The sequence below is a fragment of the Gopherus evgoodei genome, chromosome 4 (assembly GCF_007399415.2).
Source record: "Gopherus evgoodei ecotype Sinaloan lineage chromosome 4, rGopEvg1_v1.p, whole genome shotgun sequence".
NCBI lineage: Eukaryota > Metazoa > Chordata > Testudines > Testudinidae > Gopherus > Gopherus evgoodei.
The window spans coordinates 20,429,352-20,442,468 of record NC_044325.1 but is presented as its reverse complement, the minus strand read 5'-3'; positions in this window follow the sequence as shown (position 1 = coordinate 20,442,468).

Sequence of the window (13,117 nt, the reverse complement as noted above, 5' to 3'; positions counted from 1 at the left end):
TGTAAAATTAAAAGAAAATATTTTGACAAAGTGCCCTACTATATTCAGAAAGATAAAGACTACCTGAGAGTCTGCAACAGCAGAACAAACCCTGTGAAGAAGATGAAAAAGACAATGCTTGCAAGATTCCAAAGTCCCCTGTCATGACAACCAACAAAACATTGTGTATATTATTGTTGATTGATAAAGAATATTCCATATGGCAATGAGGGGAAACACCACATCAGCTTGCAGGCAACTTAAAGTAGGCAAAAAATTAAATAGGAACATGGGAGAAGCAACCTTTTCTCCAAGGAATGTACGCCTCGTCTCATCTGAAAATGGATGAAACCAACTGCAGTATTGAGCCTCAAAAGCAGAAAGAGGGGACTTCAGCAGCTAATCTGACGCTCGCCATAAGCTATCACAGGCCCACGGGCAATTGCATCAGACAAGCTGCCAGTTTGGGGGTCAAAGGATGCTCACATAGGTGTATTCATCCCTGTGACTTTTTACACAAACCGATTGTGTAGTTGAGTCTAATGGGAGTAAGCTGTACCATCGCCTTGCTCCCACGTTTCCTTTTTTTAAAGTAATAAGGTGAGGGATTTATAACTTTTATGTGAGTGACTCATTAAAACATTTCTTGAGAAAGGTTAGGAAATGGTATATTAGTGAGATGAGCACTAACCTTCAACCTCATCCCTCTGTCTACACTGATGTGTCTGATCCCTGTTTTGCTCAACTTTTCTGGAACTGAATTGTAATTTCTGGAAGAGGCACATTGAAAACAGGGGGCTTGTTTTGAAAAGGCAGTTTGCTCAGCAAGAGCCATGGCGTGGCACTGCAGGTAATACATACAGCAACTTCAATAGTCTAGGAGGAGATGTGCTAGCTTGTACCACTCTGATATGCTAATATAATGCTTTACACTTCTCAGAAAACAAATCAGAGAGTTAAGAAGACAAAATGGCAACTCCAGAATAAGGATTGGAAAGGACAAGAAGCAGGGATGAAATCCACATCTAACAGCATGCTATTTATTCACAAGAAGGTAACCGCCTTTAAAACGGTCTAAAAATGTTTGAGGTCAGTTATACATAACAGATTATATCAGTCTCAAACAAATTGTATTCAGTATGTATTTCAGGCCTTTGAAATTATTTAAACCCTTCCTATGAGGGAAGTGGTATTGTCATTTTACAGCAGAAGTCTCAGATAAATCTAATGACCTGCCCAAGTCAAGACAAAAAGAAAAGGAGAACTTGTGGCACCTTAGAGACTAACAAATTTATTTGAGCATAAGCTTTCGTGGGCTACAGCCCACTTCATTGGATGCATAGAATGGAGCACATAGTGAGGAGATATATATACATACAGAGAAAATGAAAAGGTGGGAGTTCCCCTACCAACTCTAAGAGACTAATTAATTAAGATGAGCTATTGTCAGCAGGAGAAAAAAAACTTTTGTAGTGATAATCAAGATGGCCTATTTAAGACAGTTTGACAAGAAGGTGTGAGGATACTTAACATGGGGAAATAGATACAATGTATGTAATGGCTCAGCCATTCCTATTCTCTATTTAAGCCTAAATTGATAGTATCTAGTTTGCATATTAATTCAAGTTCAACAGTTTCTAGTTGGAGTCTGTTTTTGAAGCTTTTCTGTTGCAAAATTGCCACCTTTAAATCTGTTACTGAGTGGCCAGAGAGGTTGAAATGTTCTTCTGCTGGTTTTTGAATGTTATGGTTCCTGAATGTCACATGTGTCCATTTATTCTTTTGTGTAGAGACTGTCTAGTTTGGCCAGTGTACATGGCAGAGGAGCATTGCTGGCACATGATGCCATATATCACATTGGTAAAGACTGGGAATGGCTGAGCCATTACACACATTGTATCTATTTCCCCATGTTAAGTATCCTCAGACCTTCTTGTCAAACTGTCTTAAATGCGCCATCTTGATTATCACTACAAAAGTTTTTTTTTCTCCTGCTGACAATAGCTCATCCTAATTAGTTAGCCTTTTAGAGTTGGTAGGGGAACTCCCACCTTTTCATGATCTCTGTATGTATATATATCTCCTCACTATATGTTCCATTCTAGGCATCCGATGAAATAGGCTGTAGCCCACAAAAGCTTATGCTCAAATAAATTTGTTAGTCTCTAAGGTGCCACAAGTTCTCTTGTTCTTTTTGCGGATACAGACTAACATGACTGCGACTCTGAAATAGGTTAAGACAGCAAGTCAGTAACAGAGCCAGGAACCTCTGATCCCACCACTTCTTGCTCCCAAATCTCCTGACCCCAAATCTCCTGGAATATTTGAACCTCTGAAAGTTGGACAGGTCATTAACGTGGGCACCCAAATCTCTTGGTTAACCATGAGACCATACTTCCCCTCTGCTGTTATCCATTCTATTTTCTCCTCACACATAAGCTGATGCCCAATCCATCCAGACATTCTCTCACACACACATTGTCTGACTCATTTGTTTATTCTCTTACTATTCTTTATTCATCACCAGATGTACTTGCACCATTGTTAACTGGACTGGAATCTTCACTGGATTGGTGTCAAAAGGTGAAGAGTAATGCCTTGACAGGACATAAAATCAAAAAAGCTAAAAAGGTGCCAGGCAGTCACAGGACAAAGGTCATGATGGGTTGTATTCCTCTTGAGGATTGTAACAAAATACATGATTTATCAGAAATTGTCAAAACTTTTCATATTAATTTAATTCCTTGTAAGAACTTGCTGAGATTGGATGAAATCAGCAAAGTAACCAATAGACCCAATATGGTTCGTGAAATAAATCAGGGGTTCCCAATATTTTCACAGTTAGGACTACATGTTAGTAGACAGATTGGGTAGCAGGCTTTCTGTTTGCAATTTCATGAACTGTCTCATCTCCCCCTGATGAGTGCATATCCCCTATGTCACAACTATAGCTGTTGCTTACCTGGAAACATAATACTAGGAGAACACCTAAGGATTGTGACCTCACGAGTATCTGAAGGAATGAGATGAGACCACATTGTCTAAAATTCCAACAAACTTTTGATGCATCACAGGCCGTAACACAGCAATGCCTGCCCCCTCTAGAGCTGGTAACAGGCAACCCACCCACCAAACAAACGTTTGGTTTCAATCCCATTCCCTCAGCTTTCTCTTTCAAACCACACCCACTTGCAGCCCAGCTAATGGGGGACAGGCAGCCCATTACGGTCATTTTTATTGTCATTTAATGCCATGTTAGCACTTGGAAAGAGATGCCAGCACCATGCGAGAGGACAGCTCTCTCAGAAGAATTATCAAGTGTTCTGTGAATAACAGTTGAGGAACCTCTGAGGTAAATAATAAGAATTCTTTAAATGGACTAGTTCCTCACTAATTCACTATCCCAGAATAGTCCTGGCTCTCAGCAACCATTGGACACACCATGCAGGGCAGCATACCCATTTATTTACTTTATTTATGCCGCAAAGAGAAAATCAACTTGTCATGGTTCAGATTCTGGGCCTGCCTCAAGCAGGAAGGTGATACCACTATGATACTTGGTAACTGGTTGGTCCTCCATGGTATATAGAAATCACAGCATCCTTTCCTCATCAGCTACATTTACAGGACACCCATGACTGGATTGGAACTGAAAGGACCCACGGTTGGTAGACTGAATCCTGGATACTGCTGGTTTTTTAATGATAGCCTCCCCCCTACCCCTTGGACGTGGATTTCTACCTCAGCTATATGACTGGGATGCATGTTCTTCTCAGCTGAAATGGGTCCCAGTGAAAGATCAGGTAATGAGTTTGCAAAGGCTTCCAACAGTTTGTAGGGGGAATGAAAATACTCTCATAGGTCAGGAAGGCTAACAGGAGTCACCAGAATGTTCGTAATATTGAAGCTTCCCAATGAGGAGTACAGGGAGCCAGACAGTGGAAATGCCACATACAGAATGAGCACAATATTAGCAATAGAAATCTAAAACATGTACTGATAGCAAGGATCACTTTGTTCTTATGAGACAGGCAGATTACACAGATAGGCTGCAAACACTGCAGGCCAGAATCTCAGCTACTATAAACTAGGATCTCTCTTTTGACTCTTGGAGCTCACTAGCTGATAATAAGGCCCTACAGTAAAATTATTCCAGTAGAAGTTCAAAGGACAGGCATGAAAATACTGAATTTTCAAATAATTTATTTGTGTATAGCACTAAATCATAAAAGTGCAATGCACTGTCCAGCAAAAAGCATTCAATATAAAAACACATTTATTCAGTAACAATAATACTAGGGCACATTAGTTACACTGACCCCAATCCTGCTCCCCTCAAAGCCAGTGCAAATTTTGCCAGTGGTTTCACTGGCAGAAGGATCAGGCTCATTATTTCCATTTTGCCAAATGTTTACAAAGTATTCTATTAAAATGCTAGTAACTGATTTTCCACAAGTAAACTGCATCCCTTTCACTACTGTATAAAAACAACAATAAACATTATTCAGACTCTGCGGTTCTATGAAATTGCATGCAGTTTATCCCCCAAATCAGCAGTTAATAAACACAGCAATAGATAGCATCATGCATGAGTGCTAATATTTAAAATACATTGGGCCATATCCTCAGTCGGTGTAAACAGGCATAGCTCCAGTGATGTAAATGGATCTACGCCACATACCCCAGTTAAGGATCTGGCCCACTCTTGGTTTTAGAGATTAAAAGAACTATGAAAACTGTTAAAATTGTGTCCCAAAGAAGCTATTGCACAAACCTCTTTAGCAGGAAAAAAAAATGTTCATCTAGGCTCTCACAAAGCTTTTTCCAAGTGGATACAAGAAAAGAAGAGACAGTCGTTCACAAATATGTAAATTACAGGACATCTATCTAGAAGAAGTTCAGATGCATTCAGGCTTTGCATTAAACAAGCAGTAAAGGTACACTTTCAATCTCTGCAGGCAGTAACATACTAAAGACACCCTTTAAATCTACAATGACCTTGTAAATGTTCTTTTAATAATGGCAAATTTTAGAACACTCACTCTGTTTTACCTCACAAATCACAGACTACACAGGGAAAAGGCCCAGTTGTACATGATTTCTTATACTTTGAAATGCCAAAATTAAAGGCACAGCTTTCAGAGTCAGAGATATTTCAGTTTGCTAACTCAGGAAAAAAATTGAGCGTTATATTGACCTAAGCACTTTTACACCAGTATAACTGTGTCTATAATAGGGGGTCATACTGATATAGTTAAAGCTCCACAAAAGCTGAGAGTAGATCAGCACATTTCTCAAAAAGACATGTTTCACCTGCTGCATATAAAGCTATCACCAACACTGACTATATGGGCAATGCTAAGATTAAAATGACTGCTAGTTTTGGCTACTTAGGGACTGAAGAACTGGGACCTTCATGCTTTGCACATGAATGTTTAAATTCCTCATGTGAAATACATTAACGACTTCCTTTGCTATTCACTTGCATTCTGATTTATGTGGATGGTTCATTTTCCAGTTCCCACGAGCAGGTCCTGTCTCATATAGACACAAAGGAATAAGGATTGAGTGGTTCTACAATGTTAGTACAACTCTTTATGATCTGTTGTGCACTCTGAAGTTTGCAGGGATATCTTGAGGATGAAATGAGCCAGAGAGAATAGATGTCAGTGGTATTGTTTTCCTTTTTTTTTTTTTTATAAACCTGCAGAAACCTTTTAGCCCTGTGCTGTAGATCATACTATCGATTTCTAAATTGCACAGTTTCAGTTGGGAAACAGAGTAAAAGTTTGGTTCATTGATTAGGGTAACATCAATTAGATTGCAGTAGAGCCAAATCTTCTTTGCAGCCTAACACCCATGAGGTATCCTCAGGATCAACTGCCAAACCCTTTTTGTTTTACTGCCCTATTTAAATGGGTTTCCTTTGCAATACCATCATTCTGCAGTGGTTATGAGCTCCACTGCACTTTTCTCCCCATAGGGATGCTATTCAGCAGGGGCTGTTCAAAGTCATTTGCAAGAGGATTTTGATGACCATGGTATAACAAGAAGAGTATATTCAGCTCTGAGGGGCTTGATCGTGCACCAGGGAAGTCAGTGTTTAACGGTGAGTGTTAAAACCATTGGAACACTTTACCAAGGGAAGTGGCTAATTCATCATCAGTTGGATTCTTTAAATCAGGTCCAGATATCTTCCTAAAAGATATGCTCTAGGTCGTGTACAAGTTATTGGACTTAATAGGGTTCATGTACATAGTAGGGAAGAATAATTGATTCCCCTGCAGGAATTACAGGGTGAAATTCTACGGACTTTGTGATGAAGGAGGTCATGTTCGATGAACCTTTAAGGCTAGGTTTACACTACAAGCTAGGGGTGTGGCTCCCCTGCTCATTGAGCTAATGAGCATATTAATAGTAGTGTAGCCATGGTAGTACAGGTAGCAGTAGTGGCAGCATAGGCATGGCTTAGACATGCCAAGTACATACCCAGCCTCCGCTGTTGCTACCCATGCTACTGTAGCTACACTAAATACTCTTGCTAGCTCAATGAGGGCTAGTGTGAGTATGTGTACACAAGCAGAGAAATCAGACCCCTAGCGCATAATAAAAAGAACAGGAGTACTTGTAGCACCTTCGAGACTAACAAATGTATTTGAGCATAAGCTTCCGTGGGCTACAGCCCACTTTATTGTCTATGCATCCGATGAAGTGGGCTGTAGCCCACGAAAGCTTATGCTCAAATAAATTTGTCAGTCTCTAAGGTGCCACAAGTACTCCTGCTCTTTTTACGGATACAGACTAACACGGCTGCTACTCTGAAACCTACCTCAAAGTGTAGACAAAGCCAAAATAGATGGGTCAACTATTCCACTAGCCTAACTCCTTTGACTTCATTGGAGGTATGCCAGCAGAGAATTTGGCCCCAATGGATCTATGAATGTGCTTTTTACAATTAACTTCAATAGGAACAGCTTTGGGGCTTTCATGAAAGAACTGTAGAAATATTCAAAAATCCTAAGTGAATTAGGAGCATAGGCCTCCTTTTCAAAAGTGACTTTGGCTTAAGAGCCAAAGTTTCACTGGATGTCAATGAAATTTAATTTCTAAGTGCTTAAGTCATCTTGGAAAACAGGACTTAGACGGATCTTTTTGAAAATTGGAGCCATGATACTTGAAACAGTTGTAGTAGCTATTAGAGGCAGAAATATTTAAGAGTTGGGGTATTTACATTCACACTAATGCAATATCACTCGAAACACAATCTTTTGTCCAGACAAGATACTCAAGAGCTTCATTTAACAGAATTCCATGAGAAAGCACTATTGTACAAATACTTCTCCCAATATTAGAATGAAGAGCAGCAGTGCAAGCAGGGTGGCCCGATGTGGTACGCTGTACTGGCAAGATATTTATAGCTGGTACCATGTACCGGACAGAGGAGGAGCAGAATGTGCAGTGGCCCGACGCCTGCAGCTGCCCCCAGCCCTTCCACGCAGGGTCTCCTCCGTCTGTAGAGCGGCACCGCCGGAGGACAGGGCTGGGGGCAGTACAGCTGTGCCAGAGGAGCTGCTGGTGTGGGGCTGCCTGGTGGCCCCACATTCTGCTCCTTCTTTCCCCTCTGCAATTCCCGGGACACCCCTGCAGTTCAGGGATCTCCCAGGAACCACAGCAGGGAAAGAAGCAAACCCCCCACCCCCAACCCCCCGCACTTCCATGGAACTGCGTGTCCTCCAGCTCTCAGTAGCGGCCATGCTGGAGGACAGGGCTGGGGGGGGGGCAGGGCTGGGGGCAGTACAGCCACCAGATGAGTTGCCATCATTCTGCTCCTTTCCCCACTGCAGTTCCTGGGAGAGCCATGAATTGCCAGGCTCTTCTGGGAACCGCAGTGGGGAAAGGAGCAGAACATGGGGTCACAGGACAGCCCCACACCAGTACCTCCTCCAAAGCAGCTGCTGTACCCCAAGCCCGCCCACCCAAGTCCTGTCCTCCAGTGGGGCTGGCTGCTGTACAGATGGAGGAGACCCTGCGTGGAAAGGTTAGGGCAGTACAGCTGCACCGGAGGAGCTGTGGGCATGGTGCCACTGGGCGGCTCCACCATCTGCTTCTCCTGCACAATGGGAGGAGGGCAATGTCCCTCCCCTAGGTAAGGGGGGTGGATCATGGGGAGGAGATGGGGAGAGCATGGGGGCCCCAGACTGGGGGCAGGACAGGGAGGAGTCATATGAGGGGGTCAGGTGCCCCCCCGCCCCATACCAGTAAGAAATGGATTCCACTTGCAACACTGATAAAGAGGCATTATCACTCAGCCAGCTTTATGGCTACATTGCAATACATACATGGTGCAATAAATTAGGTGAATGTACATTGCAGTTTATGCATTTCAGACACCATGATTAGGGTTTTTGAATGACTGAAACGATTGCTTGATCCTTTTGTGCTTGAATAAATCAGAAGGTTGTCCTTCTCCATAAAGAGTTAAATTATTTTGATCATATCAGGATTTGGTCACTCTAAAACAAAAACAAAAACAAAACAAATGTTTATGAGCTGTGTGTCTGTCTATGAAGGCTGAAATATGATGCAGAAATTTACTTTTTCTAAAGGAGGAAAAGAATGGGAATGCAATGCATTTTGGCCTTGAGGAAATCAGGGATAAAATCATTTTAAAACAAGATTTCCAACACTGTTAGGTACATGTGCCTTTTCTCATTGTGTGCAAAGTAGAAACTGAATGTGCATGAACTGGTATTCCTCTTAGGACAAACTTTAAAAAGGGCACTGCAGTCTCTAGGGTTTTTGCATGCAGAACAAACAGCCTAATTAGACTAAATAGAACATTTCCATTAGCAAAGATTAGTGATTGGGCAGCCCTAGCTGCAGATTTCAGATCTTCATCCTAATATAAACGTTCCTCTGAGTCCATGGGTGTTCACTCCCAGGGCTCTGATTTGGCAGTAGAGACAAAAGTTTAATCAAACCCCAAACTAAATCTTCATAAGAGAATGTAATTCTGACCTATTTGTATGATCAGCCAAATTGTCTCATGTTATACATAAAGGAGACCCCATTCAAGCAGCTATGAGTGATTTACATAGAATGTTTGGGATGCAAACATTGGAAGAGAGGAATTACAAACAAGATGTTTGTATAGAGCATAACACATACACACCAAAATGCACGTGCTTTGTATTAAATAGTCTGCAGATCATTCTGGTTTGGAGGTTTCTCATTTTAAACTGTACTTTACAAAACTGTTATGTGGATTGATGTGTTTAAAGACAATGCAGAAAATCAATATTTCACACAATCTCAGTCTGTCATTGATTTCTTTCATCTCAAAAATCAGTAGAGGCTAACTGCTAGCAGCAGCACTGGGAAATGAGTATAGTAAATCTGTATAAAGAAGCAAGAAGTTCAGTGACTAGAAATTCAATAGAGGCTCAGTGTAACTAAGAGTCCAATCCTGCCCTCCTTGTGCACTCAATTATCTTTCTGCTATCAATGAGAGTTTTGAGTGCACCTAGATTGTAGGATCAGGCTCTGATCCAAAGCCCAACAAAGGCAGTAGAAACACTCCAGTAGATTTCTGAGAGTTTTGGATCAGGCTCTAAATGAGTACTCTTGCTAAGAAAAACAAATACATTCAGAAAGGTCCCAATATCCCAGAGACCATAAAATTGGCCACCAGAGACTGACCAGCTTTGTCATCCATTTCAGTAATTTAGTACCAAAGCCCTTGTCAATTTAACCAGATATTTGCATCTATGGCTCTGAAGGGGGAAACAAGTGTTCAACTTCTTTTAAATATAAGTTGCCAGATTCTCAGCTGGTATAAATCAACATAGCTCTATTGACTTCAATGGAGCAACACTAATCTACACCAGCTGGGGATCTGGCTTCTGATTCTCTCATCTAATTGAATAAAACCAATGGGTTTTAAAATGAATTTTCCCTTCTACAGTCCTTATAGTGTGTAATTGCAGTTTATATACATTTTTTCTTCCCTTCCTTACATTTACTTTTCTTCTCCAATCAGTGGATCATTGGGTTTTTTTTGTTTTTTTAAAACAACATGCTAATTGCTTTGGATCTTACATCATTTGCTAGGCTGTTGCAGAAGAAGAATCAGTTTTGACAATTGAAGGATTAAGGCTTTTAAGAAAACATACTTTAAGGTATTTGTCACCTATTTTGAATAAGCATTAATTACTATGTCCTAATTAATAGTAATACTTCCATCAAAGAGTCAATGCACATTTATGTTACATTAGAAACTTTGTTAAAAGGGAATATCATCCTCCAGTCATGTAGGGTTGCAATGTATTTCATTCTACTTTCATCTAACTATGCTGTCTTGCTGAAGATTATACAAAGCATAAACAGTAATCCCTAATACTCTGTGTAAGTGAGGATAAACCTTGAGAGACAGTGTGACTGATTACTACTTCCTAACAGTGAAATTGTTTGATAACACATAGAGGTATCCATATCCTAAGTGGCATCATGCAGATAAGAAAGAAAGGGAAAAAAAGAAAAGAAAAAAAAACAGTGTAGAAATTTAAGCTATTCTGACATTCTCTGACTGTCTACAGGGGATTTTACATCAAAATCATGGTTTAATAAATATCCTAACAACCCCTTTAACATAGCATATGTGTGTGTACACACACACCCTGCCTCTCTAATACCGAACACCATCAACAAACCATGCTTATCTGAGTTTTCGTTTGTTATAGTACATATTTCTCTCAGCAGCAGCATCAACAAGCACAATCTCCTAAATTCCCAAAGCAAAGCTGCAGAGTTTTACCTATGTGATGCCTGTGGGAGATTCAGGGATCAAACACTGTATGATGCTTTGAATATTTAAGGGACAGGACTTTACAAGCTTTTCTGCCATTTTAAAAACACTTTGCTCCAAACTATCGTTTTACTTGAGTTCTCTTTAAAAAAAAGTTTTGGTTTTAAAACAAAACCAGATTTTTACAGTTTCTCAGCTGGATCAGGTTTTTCTAGCACTACGTCCTCTGTCAGCAATAGCCATAACTCCTTAATCCAAGTGGTTTTGCTAACAGGAAAAGGGCATCTGAAATGTATCTCACATAGCAGGTTACGTGTGTGTCAATACCTTGTTGTTGTTGTAGCAATTCAACAGAACAGCATTTATTTGCATTTTAATAAGTAAGGCACCATGTAAACTCTACCTTTGTTACTATCAGCCATTTTATGTAGGCCAAAAAGTTGGTCTTCTGAGTCTGATTTAAACATCAGTATGCCCATTAGCAAATTAAACACTTCCCCCTTACAATCCTAAAAAGAGCTGAGTTTTGTTACATTAAATACACAACCTTGTTAAATTACTAGGGTCTCAGGCATGGTTTTGGAGGATGCAAATTAAAGAAGAGTTTGAAAGGTCACAGAATGGTGATGCATAAATAACTGCATCTAACTCCACAATCCCCTGGTAATTTACAGCTAGAAAGAGTCTAACTTGTATGTTGCAAAATATAAAAGAACAAGTTCACATTCTCATCCCTGGCCATATTTTCTGCCCTAACCCTCACTTCAGTACAAGTAGCTTGGCCTGGCTGTTTCAGCTTTAGAATATGAGCTGGCAGAGAGCTTTCTCACAGACTGAAAACTAGAGTAAAACTGTACTCAAACAAAAAGGCCCAGCTAGGTTAAAACTAAACTACTTCTGACAATCTAGCACAGAAGGTTGCCTTCTCCTAAACTAGCTTCATAGCTGCTATCTCTGTCCTCTTCCTTCTAATTACTAGGGAACTTTACTTGAAAAGGTCCTTGCCTTTAAGCCCCTAATGAAACATCCTAACTAGATACCTCAACTCATTCCACCTGGTCCAGTGTGGGAACCAGAGTAGTTTACAAGTGAATTAACTCTTTGCCTGCTGGCTCCAGAGCAGTCTTCTGAATTTTTTCATATTAACAAGTTAGTTTAAAAGTTTAGGAGCCAAATTCTGTCTTTTATTGCACTCAATGAACTCTTGTCAACAGGCAACTGAGGGCAGAATAAGACTCTGGAGAAATTATGTACCAAAAACTAAGTTTTGAAGATAGGATGCTTCAGATGAATAGAGTCCTCTGTTCGTCAGAGGATGGAGTTGGATGGCAGGAGAGAGATCACTTGATCATTGCCTGTTAGGTTCACTCCCTCTGGGGCACCTGGCATTAGCCACTGTTGGTAGACAGATACTGGGCTAGATGGACCTTTGGTCTGACCCAGTACAGCCATTCTCATGTTCTTATGAGACATTATCTCACCTGTTTGTATTATATTAATTTGGGATGGGATTTTCAAAGGAATTTAAGGGATTTAGGTGCCCAACTCCTATTGGGTTCCAGACTCCCTTAGTCTCTTTTGAAAATCCCAGATTTAGTCTATTGAGCTGAAGAACAGGATAGTGAAAGGGCTTTAATTCCTAGAATAAAAGTTATCTGCAAAACCAAACAGACTAGAAACTTTGGGCCAAATATTCCCTTCTTTTTGGGGGGTCATTGGATTACAGCAAGACAGGCAGGCAGTGTGAAAGCAGAGGGAAGGACAGCCTCATCTTCACAACATCAAACTCTTCTCCAGAACCAGTGGAAGCATTTCCAACAGGACAGTCTCTGTTGCCTAGGATGGGGAGTGATGGGCAGACATCCACTTTCTACATCAACAGCAAGTAGCAAATTACTTAAGTTAACTTTGAGCATGTGAATAGCACCATGGAAGTCAGTGATATTATCACATGCTCAAAATTAGGCATGTGCTTAAGTAACTTGCTGGATGGGGACCTTAATGCTGAATCTTAAACTGGCATTAACTAACTTGGTCTCCATCTCCATCTTCTTAAAACCCTCTCCTGATGTGAATTCACAGCTGGAGAATGCCATGGCAGTATGGCTCTTGCATGAATTTTGCTCTGTTGTGGGTAGGAGCCAGTGCACATAAACAGGGCCTCTATGTAGATGGACCTTGTTTCCAGAAACACTTTGCAGACAGATCTGGTTTCTGGAAATCGTCTGACACTCTATGATGGGCAGGTTCCAAGAGCCAGCTCTCCTGATTGAACAATTCACAGAGTTTCACATCCCCTATATAGGTTTTTCCCACATATGGGAACAGTTTGGC